The 20,639-nt window shown below is 43.3% G+C and overlaps 1 pseudogene; it reads left to right on the forward strand.

The window, feature by feature from the left end:
- The first annotated feature begins 11,428 nt into the window (after positions 1-11,428).
- LOC127196992 (single-stranded DNA-binding protein, mitochondrial-like) lies at positions 11,429-15,981 on the forward strand (annotated as a pseudogene).
- Positions 15,982-20,639: the final 4,658 nt, after the last annotated feature.

Below are 20,639 nucleotides of genomic sequence, written 5' to 3' on the forward strand. Positions count from 1 at the left end.
GGGTTAGTGAGGTGTCTGGGTGGGAAAAGGCACTTGATTTGGTGACCTGAGTTCAATCTCAGGCACTCAAACAAGAAGAGGATAGTAGCAGTTCACACAAGTTGTCCTGAGATTGCCTCCCTCATGGCCCCCCTCACACAGGATGAATACAAGTAAAAGAAGAAGAAGAAGGAGAAGGAGAAGAAGCCTATCACTATCTTTACATATTCAGCTCAATCATTTTTATTAAATTGATCAAGGTATATATATAACTATTTCTATAATTCAATTTTACAACATTGTTCTCATATACTTATTTGCAGTTAATTTGTTTCTACCTCCAGCCATGTACAACCATTCATCCCTCTCCTGTCTCTGTAGACTTGTACATGGAATTATACAATATGTGATCTTTTACAGTGACGTCTTCATATAATGTTTTTAGATGGATATACATCACTGTGTATAGCAATACTTCTCTTTTTCCTTCTTATGTGGACTAGCAGGCCGTCCATGCTTCCTTTTTGTGGTTGACTAATACTTTACCTTAAACCACATTTTGCTTGCCCATTAACTGGTTCACTTGTTTTGGCTATCACAAATAACTTTGCTATGAATATTCACATATAAGGTTTTGCTTGGACATATGTTTCCACTTCTTGCACTATAGAGAGCTTGAAATGGGTTGGGTAAATTGCAAGGTAACTATTTTTCACTTTTGTTTATGTTTAATTTATAATATTTAATTTTGAAGAAAATATGTTCTATCATTTAAACCAAGATGTGAAGACTGGAGAAAGAAAAGGCCAAGGAAGGAAGAAGGGAATGGTCTAGGCCGTGGAAGAGCACCAGTTTCTTTGTTCCATATGTGATACCTATAAGGAAATAAATAAACATATTTATTGAAAACCCAACTCAGAGTAGCATTAAGGGAGACTGGAGAGACCTCAGCACCCGTGTAACAAGCTTGGGTCTTCCTCCTTGGACACACATGTTAACCTAGCACTGTGGAAAGCAGAAATGGACTGATGGGTCTTGTTGGCTGCCAGAGTAAGGAGAAAGTGTGAGCTTCAGGTCCAAGAGACCCTGCCTCAAAAAAATAAGACAAGGAGTGCTTTACCCAGTACCCTCCTCTGGTGCCCACACATGCACGGGCACGTTCTTCTCCTGCAATACATGTGCATAACACTCACATACACATGTACACACACACACACACACACACACACACACACACACTAGCTTTATGAGAAGAAATGTGCCCTTTTCTTGAAAGTCAAAAATATGCCTGCATCACACTAGGGCTGTCTTTTTCCAGTCTGGATTGAAAAAATTCCACCAGAAATTACTTTCTGAAACTCCACACTAATGAAAATCAAGGCAAAGCAAGCAAACAAAAACACAAACCCAGACTGTGGACTGATAGATAGGTTGGAAGGGGAATGTGCCAAAAGCAAGAATGTGCAACTGCTCCTCACGTTCCTTGTCTGTGTTGGGGCAAGCTAACCACCTCCCACGCACTGCACTAACATTTACAGAGCCTAAAAGTCACAGTTCCGCTTTGTTGCTTCCCAGAAGAATAGCGGTATTGGCAAAATGCAGGATGATGATCGTATCCAAGCCATGTCCCCCTGAGATGGTTTTTTTCCCCTCTTTGTCAGATTTTGTGAACACTGTTTTGTGTGGGAGGCTGGGTGTTTCCCCTTCGTCTGCTCTTTAGTGCAAGACAGAGCAAGTATTCATGACTTGGGTTGAGCCAATTGGATGAGCACACAATACCTTGGTTAATCCATGGGAACCTATGAGCTTAAACACTGCCTGCACAGACAGCTTCAGAACAATGCAATTACATTAAAAAAAATCATGGTGTGAAGTTTGGAGATGACTTCTAATAGGCCCCAACGAGAGCTTTTAGTTCTTAGGCTTATGATCAGAAGTTCATGGCACATTAAGTTTTCCATCTGAAAACTAGGAGAGTCCCTTGTTACGACTTATAAAAGCGATTGGAGCAGGAAAATAGTGTGTGTTTCTCTCAATGGTAAGTATTCTCCAAGTGCAATAATAAAGCTCCCGTCTCCTCTCTGTGATTTAAAACTGAACAGAAGACAAGGACTGGTGGCCTAAGCAGTTCAGGGCTAACGCTCACTTCCTTTTTCATCGCCTGCTTGTAATTCTTGCTTTGTACTTTCAGAAATGGCCCTTTGATTTTCCTTTGTGATGCAATATTGGCAAGTTCTGCGTGGTTTCGTTTGGCCCTTGACTGTGCCTCATGGATTACTTAGACCTGAGCAACTGGAGGAAGGTATATTTGTCTCTAGTCCGTGTGATTGGCTCAGAAATGGGCACATGATCCAACCTGGGCTATTGAGAAGCCTGGGGGCTTTTATCAAAATAAAGGGCCCTGATTACTGTGGATTGTTAGAGTGGTTGAACTTATGTTGAGAACTCCTCAGGATTATCTCTGATACCATATGTCAATCTTTCCGTAAATGCCAGCACCGAGGGCAGTGGAATCCAGAGACAAGGAAAGCAGGTATCGGGTGATGTCATCTCAGCCTTTGGGATGAGTAGCTAAGCTACAGCACTGACTACTTCTCCACAGAGAAGCCATTTCCTTTGTGCACCGCCAAAGCCCTGTTCAATGCACAGGAGCACAGGCTTTCTTCCCACCTTGAAACACCAGCCCTCACACATTCTCAAAACAACCACAGCAGTGGCTGTGGCTTCGGTGAGTTTTCAGTCTATATACAGGTACCATACATCAAAACTTAAAGTCAGTTAAAACTGGAAGAATCCCAGAAGGCTTGCTGCTTAAAAGGTAAAGTGACTGTCCCTGGGCCATCTGCTGTGGTATAATTGGACTGCCGTGATGTTGGAGTAAAATAGATTTAGTAAGTAGATTTCAGAACCGAAGATTCTTGGTGGGAATGGGTTCTAGGATCAATTATTAGACAGTGATCGGCTTTTCAGAAAGCAAAGACAATTGAGAACATCAGAATGACTGCATCTCATATAGTGAGGATAAATAATAGTCTGTGAAGTTCTTGTTTCTGTTGATTATAAAAACATAGATGAACATATTTAAATATATATGTGTACATGTATATGTATATGTAGTGAGTCTGGTAGATGCTATACATTTTTACTGTGGCTCATGGTCAAAGTTTGAAAACCTCTTTAGAGGACATTAAAATTTCTTTCTTTCTTTCTTTCTTTTTTTTTGAGACAGTTTCTCTGTGTTATCTTGGCTGTCCTAGACTCGAGGCCAGGCTGGCCTCGAACTCACAGCAACCAGCCTCCCTCTGCCTTCTGAGTGCTGGGATTAAAGTTGTGCGCCACCACGCCCAGCTTAAATTTTCTTTTATGGGAGAGTTTTTATCAGAAAGAAAAAGCAGCATACTTTCCCTGTCAGCAAAGGGTTGCCTAGCATCAAAGACAAGCCAGCCCCCATGGACAGCACGGGTTCTAAATGAAAGCTCTGAGCCCGAGTTAGGGGTACACAGTTTCCCTGTTTGCCTCCTGCGTTACTAAGCCACCAGTAACAAGGGTGTGCTTTGCCGTGCTTTGCGATTCTTTGGGGGTTGAAAGTGCTGCATAAAATCAAGTCTAGCCTGTTTATGGATGTAATTCCCTGTGCCTGGAGATCAGGATGTGTGCTGTGGTCTGAATTACAGTGCAGCTGATTCTCATTAACTGCTCGTGATTCCCCCCTGGATCCGGTTTCTCTGCCCTTTCAGAATTATTGTGCACATGGCTAGCTTCTGCAGAGTGCTCAACCCTGGCCGTCTGCAGTCAAGTCTGTTATAACCCATGCTGCAATTGGAGTAGACCAGGAGAGGAGTGTTTTTACACATACACACACACACACACACACACACACACTCACGAGACACGCACACACAACCTGTCTAATGATCAAAGAAACTCACCGAGCTACATGTTTCTGCACTGGTGAGCTGATTGCTAAACACTAGGGAAAGAGATATGTGGTTTGATGTTTTGGGCCCAGAGAGAAGAACTAGACAATATGTGTTTACTGCCAGCACATGCATAGAGCTCTGGACTGAACTGTGCATATTTAACATGGGTATGTTGAATATCTGGACCCAACATGATTAGGAGAGAGGGCTTTTACACACTAAAGGACATACAAGGAAATAGAGGTGAGGATCTAAATCAATAGGATTGGTGGTTTTATAGAAGAGGGAAAGCAAGGAGGAAACCACTCTTTGTCTCTTCTGCATCACACACGCCAAGGAAAGAGCAGTGAGCACATAAGGAAAAGGTAGACCTTTGCCAAGCAGGGAGGAAGCCCTCACCAGAAACAGACCATGCTAGTACCCCAATTCCTAGATTCCAGCCTTCACGACACTAGGATAACAGATGCCCATTGCTTTAGTCATCTACCCCATGGTATTCTATTGTGGCAACCCAAGCTGGCTCAGACAGATGGCAAACACAGCCCCTCTCGATTCCTTCTTCACACAAGAAAACTGTTGCACACTTCGTATGTGCAGTGTCCACTGTGTGGCCAGCATGCTCCAAATCCTTGGTGATTATTAAGTCGTGCAGGTTTCGTAACAAACAGCTCACAAGCAGGTGGAGCTAATACTATGGTTAATTTTGTTTTCTTTTTTATCAGCTTGACACAAGTCAGAGTGACCTGAGAAGGGAAGACCTCAATTGGGGAAATGCCCCCATCAGAATGGTCTGCGGACAAGTCGTGAGGGAATTTCCTTGATTGAGGTGGGAGAGTTCAGTTTACTGGCGGTGATGCCACCCTGGGTACGCAGTATAAGAAAGCACCCTGAACAGCTGGAGAAATGGCTCAAAGGTTAAGAGCACTGGCTGCTGCTTTTCCAGAGGACCTAGGTTCAATTTCTAGCACCTACATGGTAGCTCACAACTATGAATAACTCCAGTCCCCAGGAGTTATCCAGGACCCTATTCTAGGCTCTGCAGGCACCAGGCACACATGTGTTAATGCAGATACACATGCAGACAAACCACAAAAAACTAAATTAATTTAATATACAGGAAAGAAGGAAGGAAGGAAGGAAGGAAGGCAGGAAGGAAGGAAGGAAAAAGAAAGCAGACTGAGCAGGCCATGGGGAGCAAGCTGGGAAGCAGTGCTCCTCCATGGCTTTTGCTTCAGTTCCTGGCCCTGGGTGCCTGCCTTGGCTTCTCTCAATGGACTGTGCTTCAGATTGCATAAGACAAATAAACCCCTTTCCGCACAGATTGGGAAATCAAACGGAGACAGCTAAGTAGCGCTGCAGCGACAAACTCCCAGAGTTCAGTATTTAAAACCACACACGTAGCTTTCTTCTTCACCCACGGACCTTCCTTGGGCCTGGAGTTGGGGAAGAAAGGTCTTCCCACCTGAGGGCAGCTCATGCCTTCTGTTTTGCATTGGCTAAAGCGAGCCCCAAGGCTGGTGTCAGGAAACTGAGGACGTTCTATCCTCCCGTGTCCCTAGAAGAAAATGAACCAGGCACCTTCCGTGAGCAGTGAAGTGTCCCAACATCCTACGAACAACAGGCTTTTACTCCTCTTGTTTTACAAATAAGACACAGAGCGTTGATAGATCCATGCCCTAGTTCATGCAGCTAATAAAGGGAGTAAAGATAGCAGGTGTAGCAAATCAAAACACGCAACACCTAGTTAAATTTGAATTTCAGATAAACAACAAATAAATTTTTAGTAGAAAAATGTCCCAAATCTGCTTAGGGAATATATTTACACTAAAACAATGGTTGTTTATCAGAAACACAAACATAACTTCGTACTTTGTGTTTTAGGCAGCCGACTTCAATCCAGGCAATCCTCAGATAGGATTTTTGGCTCCAGAGAAGAAAAATATTCTATTCAGTACCATCCTTTTGCTCCTGTGACCTTCTTTTGTTCCTCTGCCAAAGTTAATTTAACATTTATTCCTTAGCCATATGACTAAGGCTGAGAGAAAATTTAGGACCTCTCTTTTGAAAGGGAAAGTGTTTTGGAACTGTTCCCCACTGACCATTCCTGGATGAGGAAATAGGATCCCCCCTGCAACAATGGGTCCCTCCTACAGTCAGCCATGCTCGGTGAGCTGCTGCCTGATGCTTTGCAGTTAATAGAAGAGACCATGCAGGGCCGATAATCACAAGGACAGTGCATCCCCAAAACTTTCCCCTGGGACTCTGAAGCTGGTCATATTTTCCTTTTTCATTATGAAGCACTTAGGCCAATAATGCAATTATTCTGTTTCCTCTGACCAAAGTTACTGAAAATTCAGGCTTGAGGGGTTGGAGCCATGCCAGTGGTAGACGGTAGTGATGTCACCATGTACAAGGGCCGGGGTGGGCATGAGAGGTCGAGTTTGCAGCCAGCTGAAGAAGTCACATTTTGGTTTTGTTTTGGTGAGTGTGTGTGTGTGGTGTATATGGTATATGTGGTGTGTGTGTCGGGGGGGGGTGGGTGTGGTGTGTATATGTAGTAAGTATGGGGTATGGTGTGTGTGTGTGGTGTGTGGTGAATATATGTGGTGTGTGGTGTGTGTGTATGTGTGGGTGTGTGTAGGTGTGGCATGTGTTTGGGTGTGTATGGTATGTGTGTGTAGTACATGGTGAGTACGGTGTGGGTATGTGCGTGTGTGTGTGTGTGTGTGTGTGTGTGGTGTGGTGTGGGGGTATGTGTGCATGGTATGTGTTTGTGTGATGTGTGCATATTGCGTGGTAATGTGGTGTGGTGCATGTGGTATGTATGTGATTTATAGTGAATATGGTGTGTGGTGTGCTATGTATGTGGTAAATGTATGTTGTGTGTATGTGTGTATGTGGTGTGTGGTGTGTGGTGTGTGGTGTGTGGTGTGTGGTGTGTGTGTGTATGTAGTATATGTGGTGTGTTTGGTGTATGTGTGGGGTGTGTGTGGTATCCATGTGTTGTGTTGTGTGGTGAGTGTGGTGTGTGTGGTGTGCAGTGTGGGGTGTGCACATCTGTGACACAGGAGGCCAGAAGAGAACCAGAGGAAGATGTTAAGTGCCCTGAAGCCCCAGAAATCTTCCTGTCTCCATCTCCAACAATACTGGAATTATAGAGACACACCGGCCATGCCTACTTTTGTTTTGTTTTGTTTTGAACACGCATGCCGAGACCCAAACTCAAGTCCTCCAGCTTGCCTCTTACCCACTGAGCTGTCCCTCTGGCCCCAAGATTCCACATTTTGTAGATGTCTTAGGCAAGTAATTAAATGTTGACAATGAATTTAGCTGACATCTCATTAACATTTAATTAATAACTTCACTGCCTGGCACCACATCTGGCATAGAGTGTGAATTAAGTGTTTTTAGAATTAGAGGATGGTTAATGTCATATGAGGTTCCTGACACCCTATAATGCATATTTTGCAAATGTGGAGCTGGAAGGCAGGCTAAGTGATCCTCTGATTAAAACTGGCCAACTTCTAAAAGGCACTGAGAGGAGGAAGTGACTTCCATTTATCTGAGGGTGTGTTTGTGGGGTTCCTCATTACTCCTCCTGATTTGTCTTGGCCTTCCAAGGTCTGGCATCAAGGGACTGAGACCAGTGACTCATTGCCCCCACGAGGATAATGACTAACAAGCCATTAGAAAGAATTGATTAATATGCCTGATCCCTTGCGTGAAAGGTAATCAGTGCATGAGATCAGTTTCTCCTTGCCACTCTGTGGCCTGAGTTTCTCTTCCTAATCCTCTGAAAAATAAGACAAAACCTTTCCCTAGGCTGGGTTTTAATCCAAGTTTTTTTTTTTTTTTTTTTTTTTAATACTTCGCTCATCCCAGCAAGTGAAATACCTTTTAGAGATGTCTTGTCTCACAGGCACAACTTGAGTGTTCCCAGTCTGGAGTAACTGTTTTATACAAAAGCACCTTTATGCCTTTTCCCTCGTTCCCCACTCCCACGTGCCTTCTTTTCCGGTACTGAATATCGCCTCACATGAGGTAGGCAAGTGCTCTACCACTGAGCTATGCCCACAACCCAGGTTAGTCTTTATCTCACTACCTACTAAGTTCAAAGATGGTGCCCTGTCAGTGAGACCTTTTCAGACTATTGCTGATATGAGCGGTGGACATTCTCACCATGTGCGTTAGGGCAAGGACAAAGAAGTAATAAAAGAAAGGTAAAGGAAGTTTCTGTTGAAGGAAGTTGCTCAGCTTTGATGCGTTCCTCTGGCCATTTTGAGATGGATATTATGCCCTGTGGACTTTCTGTACTGAGGACACTAACTTTTGTTTATTCCTACTGTCCACGTGCTGTGCTTAATATCCTTGTAAGGATTATAGTTTACAATGCCCAGCACAGTCTGGTGGACTGTTCTAAAACTGTTCTTAGATATCCAGCTTGGTAAAGCCAATTTACAAAGTGGATTGGTAAGACTGGGCATATAGTCTGTTGGTAGATTGCTCGCTTAGCATCCATGAAGCTGTGGGTTAGAGCCCCAGCATTCATAAAACCAGGAAGTTTATATACCTGTAAGTCAGCTGTTATGACTTGGAAGTAGGAGGGCTAGAAGTTAAAGGTCATCTCCACCTCCATAATGAGATCCAGATCAGCCTAGGATACATGAGACCCTTTTGGAAAAAGGAAAATAAAATTAACTTAAATTAAAAATTATTTTAAAAGTTGTTTGGTAATGTTTCCCCTGCAGAACATGAATATACTATATGAGCTGGCAATTCAACTAAATATCTACCCAACAGGGATGCATTCTGTCTTCACCAAAAGACACATTCTAGAATGTTCTAGCAGCACTGTTAGTAATAGTGTCCAAGTAAGAATTCTCTAACTGTCCATCAAGCTGGAATGGGCAAGTTTGTTATAGATTGTAATATAACTACTGTCTTAGTTACTCTTTAATCACTGTGAAGAGACACTGTGACCAAGGCAGTTTATAGAAGAAAGCATTTAATTGGAGGATTGTTTGCAGCTTTAGAGGGTTTGTCCATGAGCATTACGGCAAAGGGTCATGGAAATAGGCGGGCAGGCATGGCACTAGAGCAATAGCTAAGAGCTTCCATCCTGAGCCGTAGCAGCAGACAGAGAGGAGAGAGAGAGAGAGAGAGAGAGAGAGAGAGAGAGAGAGAGAGAGAGAGAGAGAGAGAGAGAGAGAGACTGGGCTAGTATGGGCTTTTGGAACCTTAAAAGCCCATCCCCATGACACACCTGCTCCAACAAGGACACACCTGCTCCAACAAGGCTATACCTCCTAATCCTTTCCAAACAGTTCCACTAATAAGGGACCAAGTATTCAACATACGAGCCTTTGGGGGCTGTTCTCAATCAAACTACAATAAAGCACTAAATACAGCAATGCAGATAATTCATCTGCAACTGCGTACAAAAAAGACCGAGGCAGTTCACAGTGTCCTGCCAGGGAAGTGAGGCACAGGAGGTGTGCTGTATGATCCCATTTTAATAAAGTTATTTTTTTTTAAGGTTAAGTTTTCCCAATGTGCATGAGTGCTTTGCGTGCATGTGTATACATATTCCATGTACATGCCTGGTGACTACAAGGGGCAGAAGAGGGCATCAGATTCTCAGGAACTAGAATTACAGACAGCTGTGGGCCCACTGAGTACTGAGAACTGAATCTGGGTCCTCTGGAAGTACAGTAAGTGCTCTTAACCACTGAGCCATCTCTCTAGTTCCCAGTACTATACATTTTAAAGTCAGGTAAACATACTGGGAAGTACCAAACAGTGGTGACATAGGCGGAAGTCTAAGGCCATCATGATCTGCGCTTGTAGTGTGTGTGTGTGTGTCCCTGATGTAAGGCCTGCCCTTTGCATGCACTTGGATCCTATGGTGTGATAAAATATCACTTCTTATGGTCTTAGTCTAACACAGGCCATACAGTCTCAGGTTTTGAACACTTGGGGCACTACTTGGAAGGTTGTGCACTTTGGGGAGGTACACAGTGGCTTTCTCTGAGTCCTGTCTGCCAGCATATGAACAAAGTTCCTCTACATCCTCCAACTGCCATAAACTGTGGAATGTCTTCACCTCCGTGGTGGACCAAAATAAACCCTTCTCTCTGTAGTGGCCCCTGCAAGGGGTTCCTGTGACACTGAGAGGAGACTAATATATCACTTCTGTCATTAAATTACTAGCTACCCAGCAGGTGATCTAAGGTGGGCCTATGTAATTGGGTGAGTTCTTGAATGAGCAGTAATAGAAGCCAGAAAGAAAGGGTCATTCTGGCCTAGAAAGAAGCAACATCTGGGAGCTGCCTATGGGGACAGCAGGCAGCCTAGAGGAGGCAGGAAAGTGGGACCTCAGCTGTGCAGCCACAGAAACTTAACCCTGCCAACAACTTGAGTGAGCTCACGTCCTAGGTGAGCAGCCAAAGTCTGGCTGGCACCTTATTTCCCACGTGGGGAGACTGGGAACAGAAAGGCCCAAGATGCATGTATGATAACAAAGCTGCACGGTTTTAACGGGCTCAGCTTGTGGAGATGGGCTTTATAAGGATAGAGATCCTATAGCAGATGCCAGGAATGGGAGGGGCAGCCGAAGTGCTGGAGGCGTGCTCCGTCTGGACCGGGTGATGGCTAGGTAAGAGCATGGAACTTGTGGCATCACCAAGCTTCCCCTTTAGAATGGACGTGCCTTTCTCTGTGTTATTTTGTGTGTGATGCAAAAAAAGGTTTTCTAAAGAGCTGGAGAGATGACTCAGTGGGTAAAACAGTTGCTGTGCAAGCACGGAGACTTGATTTCGAACCCCAGCACCCATATTAGAAAACACCAAGCAACCAGATATAGTAGCATGCATTTGTAATGCCAGGACTGGGGCTCTGGGGACAGACAAATCCCTGAGGCACACTAGCCAGCCAGCCTACCTATTTGGTGACTTCCAGGCCAGAGAGAGAGAGACTCAATCTTCTCCCAAAAAGTAAACAGTACTTGAGGAATAGCACCCAAGTTTGTTCTGGGACCTTCACAGGCATATCTATATGTGTGTATGAGCCAGAGTGCACACCCAAAAATGTACACACATGTGCACATACACACAAATTAAAAACCAAATGTTGGGATGAGGTTATTTATGTCAATCTTAAGAATACAGAAACCAAGAGGCACCCAAAGCCAAGCCTGCAGGGATCCATTGTGCTAGGCTGTACCGAGGCTCGCCCTTCCCACACATGCTTAGGCAGAGGAAACCTCCCCTTGGGTGGCTACTTTAGGTGGAATGCTGCAACAGAAGAGGAAAGAAAACAAAGAAGACATGTAATTCTTCAGACTGAATTAGACCTGTGAGATAATGCCATTCTGATTACACAGAAAATCTTAATATAACGCCAGCCATTCCTCAGTGAGGCCATAGGTGACTGTGTATTGCTGTCACTCTGCCACTCCTCGGCCCAGAGACCAGTGACAATTGTGTCTAGGAAAAAGCATGACCTTCTGCTCCTGTTGCCAACAACCGAGGATGAAAAAAGAGCTAAGAGGAGGTGAGGTAAGAGTTCACTTAGAGCGTTTGTATGGGAAGGCATCCTTAGGCCTGAGTTTTCTTTAAAGATGAAACAGCCATCTTCTAGAACTCACCAGTCATTTAAGTAAAATCAAACAACTTCAGAAATTAAATCACTTTAAATGTTAAAAAAAAAAAAAAAAAAAAAAATTCTCCTTTGTCTGATGTAGAGTTGGTGAAGATCTTTTCCCAGTCTGTAGGCTGTCACTTTGTTCTCTTGACAGTGTCTCCTGCCTTACAGAAGCTTCTCAGCCTCATGAGGTTCCATCTATTAATCGTTGGCCTTAAGGCCTGGGCTGTTGGTGTTCTGTTCAGGAAGTTGTCTCCTATGCCAATGTGTTCCAGGATCTTCCCCACTTTTTCTTCTAACCGATTTAGTGTCTCTGGTTTTATGTTGAGATCTCTAATCCACTTGGGCTTGAGTTTTGTGCATGCTGACAAATATGGGTCCAATTGCATTTTTCTTTCTTTTTTTTTTTTTTTAACATTTTATTTAACTTCAATTTATGTGTGTTGGTGTGAGAGTGTCAGATCTTGGAGTTACAGACAGTTGGGAACTGCTATGTGGGTGCTGGGAATTGAACCCGGGTCCTTTGGAAGAGCAGGCAGTGCTCTTGACCACTGAGCCATCTCTCCAGCCCCAATTGCATTTTTCTACATGTAGACATCCAGTTAGACCAGCACTATTTGTTGAAGATGCTATCCCTTTTCCATTGAATAGATTTGGCTTCTTTGTCAAAAATCAAGTGACCATATGTATGTGGATTTATTTCTGGGTCTTCGATTTGATTCCATTGATCAACTAGCCTATTGCTGTGCCAGTACCATGCTGTTTTAATTGCTGTTGTTCTATAGTACAGCTTGAGATCGGGTATGGAAATTCCTCTGGAGGACCCAAAATATATAAAGAACTCAAGAAACACCATCAAACCAAATAACCCAATTGAGAAATGGGGCTCAGAACTAAATAGAGAATTCTCAACAGTTCAATTCCAAGCAAGCACATGGTGGCTCACAATGATCTATAATATGTTCTAATGCCCTCTTCTGGTGTGCAGGTGTACATGCAGGCAGAGCACTGTATACATAATAAACAAATCTTAAAAAAAAAAAAAAGATATCTGCAAGGTCTTAATTATAAAGTATCATCATTTGTGTGTGTGTGTGTATGTGAGAGAGAAAGACAGAGAGAGAGACAGAGAGAGAGAGAGAGAGAGAGAGAGAGAGAGAGAGAGAGAGAGAGAGACAGAGAGAGAGAGATGGGGTTCCTAGAGACTGATCCAAGGTTCTCATATGTCCCCGACCCGCGGGTTCAGTTACTCGTGGAGTGGCGAGGAGGGTCGCGACCTGTGAATAAAGAATGGACGAAAGAGAGGCACGGGCCCAGGAAAACTTTGCTTATCAAGGGCCGTTTATTGTAAGGGGATATCCAAATTTAAAGTAAGCTTCTGAAAGGGCGGGGGGTGGGAAGGAATGCAGTGGAAGGTTACAAAATCTTCTGGGCCAGGCCCAAGGACAGCAGGTGTGGAGTGGGGCGATTATACAGAAGTCACGATACACCGAATGTTCTCTTTCTCAAGGTCAGGCTGGATCTTTGTGGTTGCCAGGCAGAATAATTATCTCAAGTATGCAGACAGCTGTGGCTTTCAGCCAGCAGGGCCTCTCAGCCACTGGGGCAGGTCAGGCAAGGTCTTATGGCTCCTGACACTCATACATAGTAGGCATAATTTTAATGACCATTTTCTTTTCAGATTATTGATGCAGATTGAGTATCCTTTGTCTGGAATGTTTGGAACAAGAAGTGCTTCAGATTTTGAACTGGAGGAGGAGTTGAATATTTGCATATACATATAATCTATTTTAGTGATAGGATCAAAATCTCATTTGTATTTCATGAGAAGCTTTTGCATATAGCCTAGGGGCATTTTCATACATTGTGCCTTCATCTTGACTGTGATCTATTACATGAGACCCATATCCTGATTGATTTTTGCCAACCAGACACAAGCTAGAATTAGCTAGAAAAAAGAAAAGAAAAGAAACTCAATTGAGAAAATTCTTCTATCAGATTGCCTATAGGCAAACCTGTTGGACACTTTCTTGATTATAGATGGATGTGAGAGGATCTAGCCCTTGGGCAGGGCTGGCCATGAGAGTAGTGTTTCTATCCCTGGGTAGGTGATTCTTGGTTGTACAAAGAAGCAGGCTGGGCAAGCCAGAAGGAGCAGGCCAGTAGGCAGCATTTCTCTTTGGCTTCTGCTTCAGTTCCTGTCTCTAGTTTCCAACCTAGAGTTCTTGCCTTGGCTTCCCCTTATAATAGACTATGGCCTACGAAACCATTTCTTCTCCAAGTTGCTTTTGATTATGGGGTTTATCACAGCAGTGGAAAACTAACTAAGAGACCAGGTCTGGAATTTTCAACTTGGGGTACCGTGTAGATCTTAAAAAGGTTTAGATGTCGGAGCCTTTGAGGTTTAAGACTTTCATAGCAGGAATGTTCAACCTGTATGTCATAGCACAACAAGACAAAAATCAGAGACATACAAAGTCATAATTAAGTAGCAAAGTCTCCCATAAGGAAAATTATACTTCATATTAATATTATGGCATATATCCTTATAAATTATAATATGTGCATATGTATTATATAATCTCTGCTCTGCAAACTTCTTTGAATGAACTTATAATTTTTTTCATAATGACATATATGTGACTATTTTTTCCATAGAAATGCACTGTATACATAATATCTTGTCTACTAATTGTATTGTGCTTTTTTTTTTCTACTTGAAAGTTGCTATTCTAAATATACCTATTATGGTACTAGCACAAATCATTTCTTTAGGATTTATTTCTAGAAGAAGCATTACTGGGTAAAAGAGCACAAACAAAAAGCTTTAGATCTATTCAGTGCCTTATTTGCTAGGTTTTTGTTTTATTCTTGGCAGTAACATCCCAGGCAGAAAGACTGTTTATCCCCCATAATCTTATGGGAAAGGATCATTTCTAATGGGTTGCCTCTTTCATGCATCATTTCAGCATTTGAATTTGTTATAGCTGAAAAAATTAGTTGTGTTTTCTTACAGAGGAATCTAGTTGCAATAATCAGGGACTTCTCTAATTCTTGAATCAACATCTGAGGTATTGTTCAGCTTCCCGGTGGATGATGTTGGTCTCTGTCAACTTTGAGCAGAGTGGTAGAGATCCATGTGGCTCAAGAAAGCAGTCTACTCAGCACTCGGGAGGCAGAGGCAGTTGGATCGTTGTGAGTTTAAGGACAGCCTGGTCTACAAAGCGAGTCCAGGACAGCCAACGCTAACACAGAGAGACCCTGTCCTGAAAAAAAAAAAAGAAAAAGAAAAAGAAAAGAAAAAGAAAAAAGAAAGAAAGAAAAGAGAGAGAGAGAGAGAGAAAAAAAAAAGGCAATCTAAATGTAAGGATACTTTCAGCAAAGGCTCCAAAAAAGATAAACACTGTCACTAGCTTGTCAGGTAAAGTCCCTGTAGTTGTTTAAATAACAATGGCCCCATAGGCTCATATATTTGAACGTTTAGTCATTAGGGACTAGAACTGTTTGAAAGGATTAGAAGGATTAGGAGGTGTGGCCTTGTCGGAGGAAGTGTGTCACTGTGGGTGGGTGTGGGGGGGATGGGCTTTTAGGTTAGCTTGAAACTTTAGTCAGGGCTTCCTGGGTCATCATAGTAGGATCATAGAAGACAGTGGTGCTGAGGCCAATATGGACTATTGAGGCCAGCTCAGGAGGTCAACAAAGCTGAAAAGAGTTGGAGATCTGAAGAGTGCTTTGACATCAGACACGGAGATACAGAATTTGTAGTTTGCCATGATGGTTTTTGGTCTTGCTTTGGTACAGTATTTCTGCACTATGACCCTTTTCCTCCCTTTTGGAATGGTTTATGTATATTCCATGTTGGAAGTATGTGATCTGCTTATTGATTTTGGTTTTACAGGGATTAAAGTTAACAGATTGCTGTGAGCCCCTGTCTGGTGCTGCGCACCAGGAAAAGCCTAAAGATTAGATTGTAAGAAAATCCAAATACACGTTTCAAAGACCTGTATTACAGGTATCTTCTCAGTTTATAAGGCATAAGTCTGCGGTAGCCAGTCATTTCATTCTTGAATGATCTATGACTTGTGTTCAGTTACTTGGGCAAGTTGGTCAAGACCCTGTCCTGAGACAGGTGGAAGGAAAAAACCCAGTCGTGATATATTTTCTCTAGCAACAAATGAGATGTGGTCATCAGGGGACAGTGCAGTATACAAAATGGGTGACATCAGTCAAAAGACAACATGGTACAGAATATCAGTGTTTTGTTCAGGCCTCAGATATTTGGTATATCAGTATATGGAAAGGGTGTGTATGTTGTATATTTGTGGAAGTGAAAGTGGACTATGGTGAATACATGGATAAAAATAATGTGAGGTGGCAAGCAACAGCAATTGTAGCTGATAACATTATTTTTCTGAGTGACCAGACAAAAGAAAAGGTATAGAATGGTTGGTTCTCCTTTGATCATTGTTTGGTACAGTCTCTTTTTCAAATCATATATAGTCTAAAGTGTGTGTGTGTGTGTGTGTGTGTGTGTGTGTGTGTAATTGCTATGAGTTTCAGAAAAAACTTTGGACTTTTAAACACTGTTGAGACCATGAAAGACTATGGGGACCTCTGAAGTTGGACTGAATGCATTTTTGCATTATTATGTGGCTGCAAGCATATAGGGCCAGGGAGTGGAATGTGGTGGCTTGAATAAGAATGGTCCCTATAGGCTCATCTATTTGAATGCTTAGTCACCTGGGAGTAGAACTCTTTGAAAGGATTAGAAGGATTAGGAGGTGTGGCCTTGTTGGAGGAGGTGGGCTTTGGGGTTTCAGACGTCCATGCCAGGCCCAGTCTCTCTATCTCTGCCTGCTGCTTACAGATTGGTGTGCAAAGTTCTCGGCTACTACTCCATTGTCATGCATGCCACCATGCTCCCTGCCATGATGATAACTGACTAAGCTCTGAAATTAGAAGCTCCCAATCCAGTGCTTTATTTTGTAAAAATTATCTTGGTCTGGTTTGTGTCTCTTCACAAAAGTAGAACAGTTACTGAGTGAGTCCCTTTAATCAGCACCACAGAAGACACAGTAATGAAATCACAGGGTATTTTATTTACATTTAGATCTGTGAGTGCTAAGGATTTTTTTTTTTTTTTTTTTTTTTTTTTTTTTTTTTTTTGAGGGTGCAAGTGACATCTCACAACATTCCAGATATATATTTCAGCCTCCTTGGCAAATGCTTGGGCCTTAGTATCTATTCAAGAAGCACTATTAGGTTTAATTAACTTTGAAGAGGTCCTAAATGCCAACTAGCCTAGCCACTGTAGGAGCAGGGTCAGAACACCATGCAAGATAGTCTGTCATGTGCCGCATCCTGGAAATGTGCTTCAGTCCTACAATGAATAATTCCAGGAGTCAAAGCCATGAAATTAATGTTCTATATGATACATTTTTCTTCCATGGAGAAAAAAATATTGAAAATGCCACCTAGGAGAATTCCAGGAGTGCTTAAATTATAAATTCATAACAAGTTTAGTGTGCTGACTCTTCAAGCAGCGCCTCCATGCCAATTGCTATAATTAGGTGAATTAAAAGAAACATTCAATGTCATGTACCCAATCATCATGCTGGTAGTGTCAGCATTAGTTTTTAGAAATGTATTCTAGAAGCATTTTTATTTTTTATTTTTTTGGAAAGTACACATGCATCTCTAAGAATTTAAAACCCATAGATTAACATCAATTGGTTGGAGATGAAACTCAATTTGTAGTGCCTGCTTAGCATCAGCACCTTTTTAATCTATTTTATTTTATTGGGGTTACTTATGTCTTTTTTTCTCTTCTCCACCCCCATCCCTTCCAATACCCCAACACCAGGTAGGAAAGAGAGATTAGTTGGGAGAAAGGGCATAGTTCTCTTTATCAGGGTCATTGTGCTCCTTGGGGCAAATCCAAGCTTTGTGTTAGGAGATCTCCAACTTCTTGTCAAATTTCATCAACAGCAACCAGGAGCAGCGGGCAGCGGGCAGCGGGGGGGGGGGGGGGGGGGGGGGGGGGGCAGGGCGGGGGGGGGGCAAGCAGCAACCTCCTTAGTCTTCCTAGGAGCCTCCCATGTCTCTTTCCTGGCTCTGGCATTTATTACCTCTCCAGGGTCCTCAGAATTAAACTATCTGCAGCTGGCAAAGACCAGGCCCCCTCTCAGAGCCTGCTCAAGGCAAATAGTCTGCTGCTGTAGATAATCTAAAGCAGCCACCTATCTCACACCTGGGATTAAAAAAAAAAAAAAAAGAAAAAGAAAAAAGAAACAAATATGTTTACATAACATAACTGAGTTTTTAAAGAAACCAAAATTTCCACTACAGCCTAGTGAGATGGAAGCCCTGGGTTTGACACCCCCACCCCCACCTTTATCCCCACCCCCACCCCCAGTGATACGCAGCTGTGATTGGTGGTGCATGCCTGTTTTCCCAGCACTTAGGAACTAGGACAGTTACACTCAGACCACCTTTTGGCCACTGTGGTGGTTTGAATGAGAACATGCCTCCCATAGGGTCATATATTTGCATCCTTATTTCCCCCCCCCCCCCCCCCACCCCCCCACCCCCTCCCCCGTTGATAAACTGTTTGGGAAGGACGAGGAAGTGTAGCCCTGTCACTGAGGATGTGTTTTGAAGTTAAAAAGCCCACCCTGGGCGCACTGTCTGTCTGCCCGCTGCCTGAGGATCAGGATGGAAAGCCCCCTGCCACTGCTCCAGTGCGTCTGCTTTCTGACATGGTGATCCTCTAAAACGGTAAGTGAGCCCCTAATTAAGTGTTTTCTTTTGTAAGAGTCGTTTTGGAAGCCGGGCATGGTGGCGCAAGCCTTTGATCCCAGCACTCGGGAAGCAGAGACCAGCGGAGCACTGTGAGTTTGAGGCCAGCCTGGTCTACAGAGTGAGTCGAGGACAGCCAAGGCTACACAGAGAAACCCTGTCTAAAAAAAAAAAAAAACAAGAAACAAAAACCAAAAACCAAAAACAAAAGAGTCGCCTTGGTTATGGTGTTTCTTCACAGTAGTAGAACAGTGACAAAGACACAGGGTACTATCAAAAGTCCCTATTGTGGGAATAAAAGAGAAACTCTGAGTCTCTCTAAAGACCTCATGGGGAGCCTGGTGTGTTGGCACAGACTGGCCCTCGCCTTTGATGCCAGGACTCAGGAGACAGGATGGGACAGCCAGGGCTCTTACATACATAGAGAAGCCCCATCTCGAAAAACAAACAGCCCCCCAAAACAAATAAACAAACAACTCATGGGATTGTCCCCCAAAAGGAAGGAAGCAACGTCTGAAATTTTGTATTGCCAATCCACTAAGTCCTTTTGTATCTTTAAAATAAGCTCTCCGCTCATAAGCATTTCTCCTTTTCCCCCCTGGGTCTTAGGCAGTTCTGAGGCAGCAGAGGGAAGTTAAATAGGAAGCGGAGGAAGAAGAAAAGCAGTCCCTGCCCAGTTCCCACCATGAAGTAGACCTGAGTTGCTGGGAAGAAAAGCTGGCGCTATATGACATTTCCATTTTAATATCGGAAGATGGGATTATAAAACAAGCAAATGTTTCCAAATAAGCCATGGGATCTGTTGTTGACACTGACCGGGGAAAACAAATGAAAGCACAGCAACAAAGGTTTAAAGACACCACTAGAGAAAGTAAATCTGTATCCTATACTTTATCAAACCCAACTCAGCTCAGCTAGTGTCCCACAATACATTGCTGTTGCTGTGTGTGATGGGTCAGCATCGCTATCAACTTGTCTGAGTCTGCAGTCACCTTGGGCTGCATTTCTGGCATATTTGTGGGGGACGGTTTCTTTAGGGGTGAGTGTGAGAAACGTTACCCCACGACCTGAGGTTCCATACAGAATGAAAAAGGGAAGAAGTGAGAACATTAGCTGTGTGCCTCTGTCCCCCTCTCTCTCTCTGCCATCTGACTCGGACGTGGCGAGACCACCGCCTTACAATCCTGCTGCCGTGTCTTTTCCGGTAAGGGGGGCTGTATCCTCTCGATCCGTGAGCCCAAACCAACCCTTTCCTTTCTTCCATTACCTTTGGCGGTTATTTTGTGATAGCAACAAGAAAAGTAATTAACGCACCTTGTGAAAGTCAGCTCACTTCTGCGCCACATGCAGTGACCTAATCGAGTGTGGTTTGTTGGAGACATGGTAAAGAGACACTGTTACTGAAAGAGAAGCATCTAGCATTAACAGTGTGTCTTCACCATGTCTCCAACAAACCACACACTGTTAATGCTAGATGCTTCTCTTTCAGTAAAGAGACCGCCCAGCCGGGGGATCTGGATCACGGGCTACTGTTAGTTAGAAGTGCTGAATCTCAGACGAATCTGAGATACGCAAAATAACATTCTGCATTTTAACTAGACCCCTGGGTGAGTCGAATTCATAGTGTAGCTTTGATCGGTTGGTGTTGGACCAGAAACCAGGGCTTGGTACAACCTAAGCATACACTTTACCACTGAGCTACAGCCACAGACCCACATCATTTTTTTCCTTTTATTTGTACTGGTGTTAAACCCAGAGGCTTGTTCACATATTTTAAGAAGCATTGATTAAAGTCGGGTGTGGTGGTGCGCACCTTTAATCCCAGCACTTGGGAGGCAGAGGCAGTCGGATCGCTGTGAGTTTGAGGCCAGCCTGGTCTACAAAGCAAGTCTAGGACAGCCAAGGCTACACAGAGAAACCCTGTCTTGAAAAACAAGATCAAAAACAAAAAACAAAACAAAGAAGCAAAAGAAGCATTGATAAGAAAACTCAATATAAACCAGGCAGTGATGGCCCATGCCTTTGACCTCTATACTCAGGAGGCAGAGGCAGGCGGATCTCTGAGTTTAAGGCTAGCCTGGTCTACAATGCAGGTTCCAGGACAGCCAGGGCTACACAGAGAAATCCTGAATCAAAAGAGCAAACAAACAAACAAACAAACCCCAAGCCAAAAACTCAGTGTATTTTGGGTTATAATTATATGCTATACAGGAAATACCTTTTTATTTTTGTTTTTATTTTTATTCATTTTTTTTTTAATTTTTTGAGACAGGGTTACTCTATATGGCCCAGAAAAGCCCA

The sequence above is a fragment of the Acomys russatus genome, chromosome 13 (assembly GCF_903995435.1).
Source record: "Acomys russatus chromosome 13, mAcoRus1.1, whole genome shotgun sequence".
Taxonomy (NCBI): Eukaryota; Metazoa; Chordata; class Mammalia; order Rodentia; family Muridae; genus Acomys; species Acomys russatus.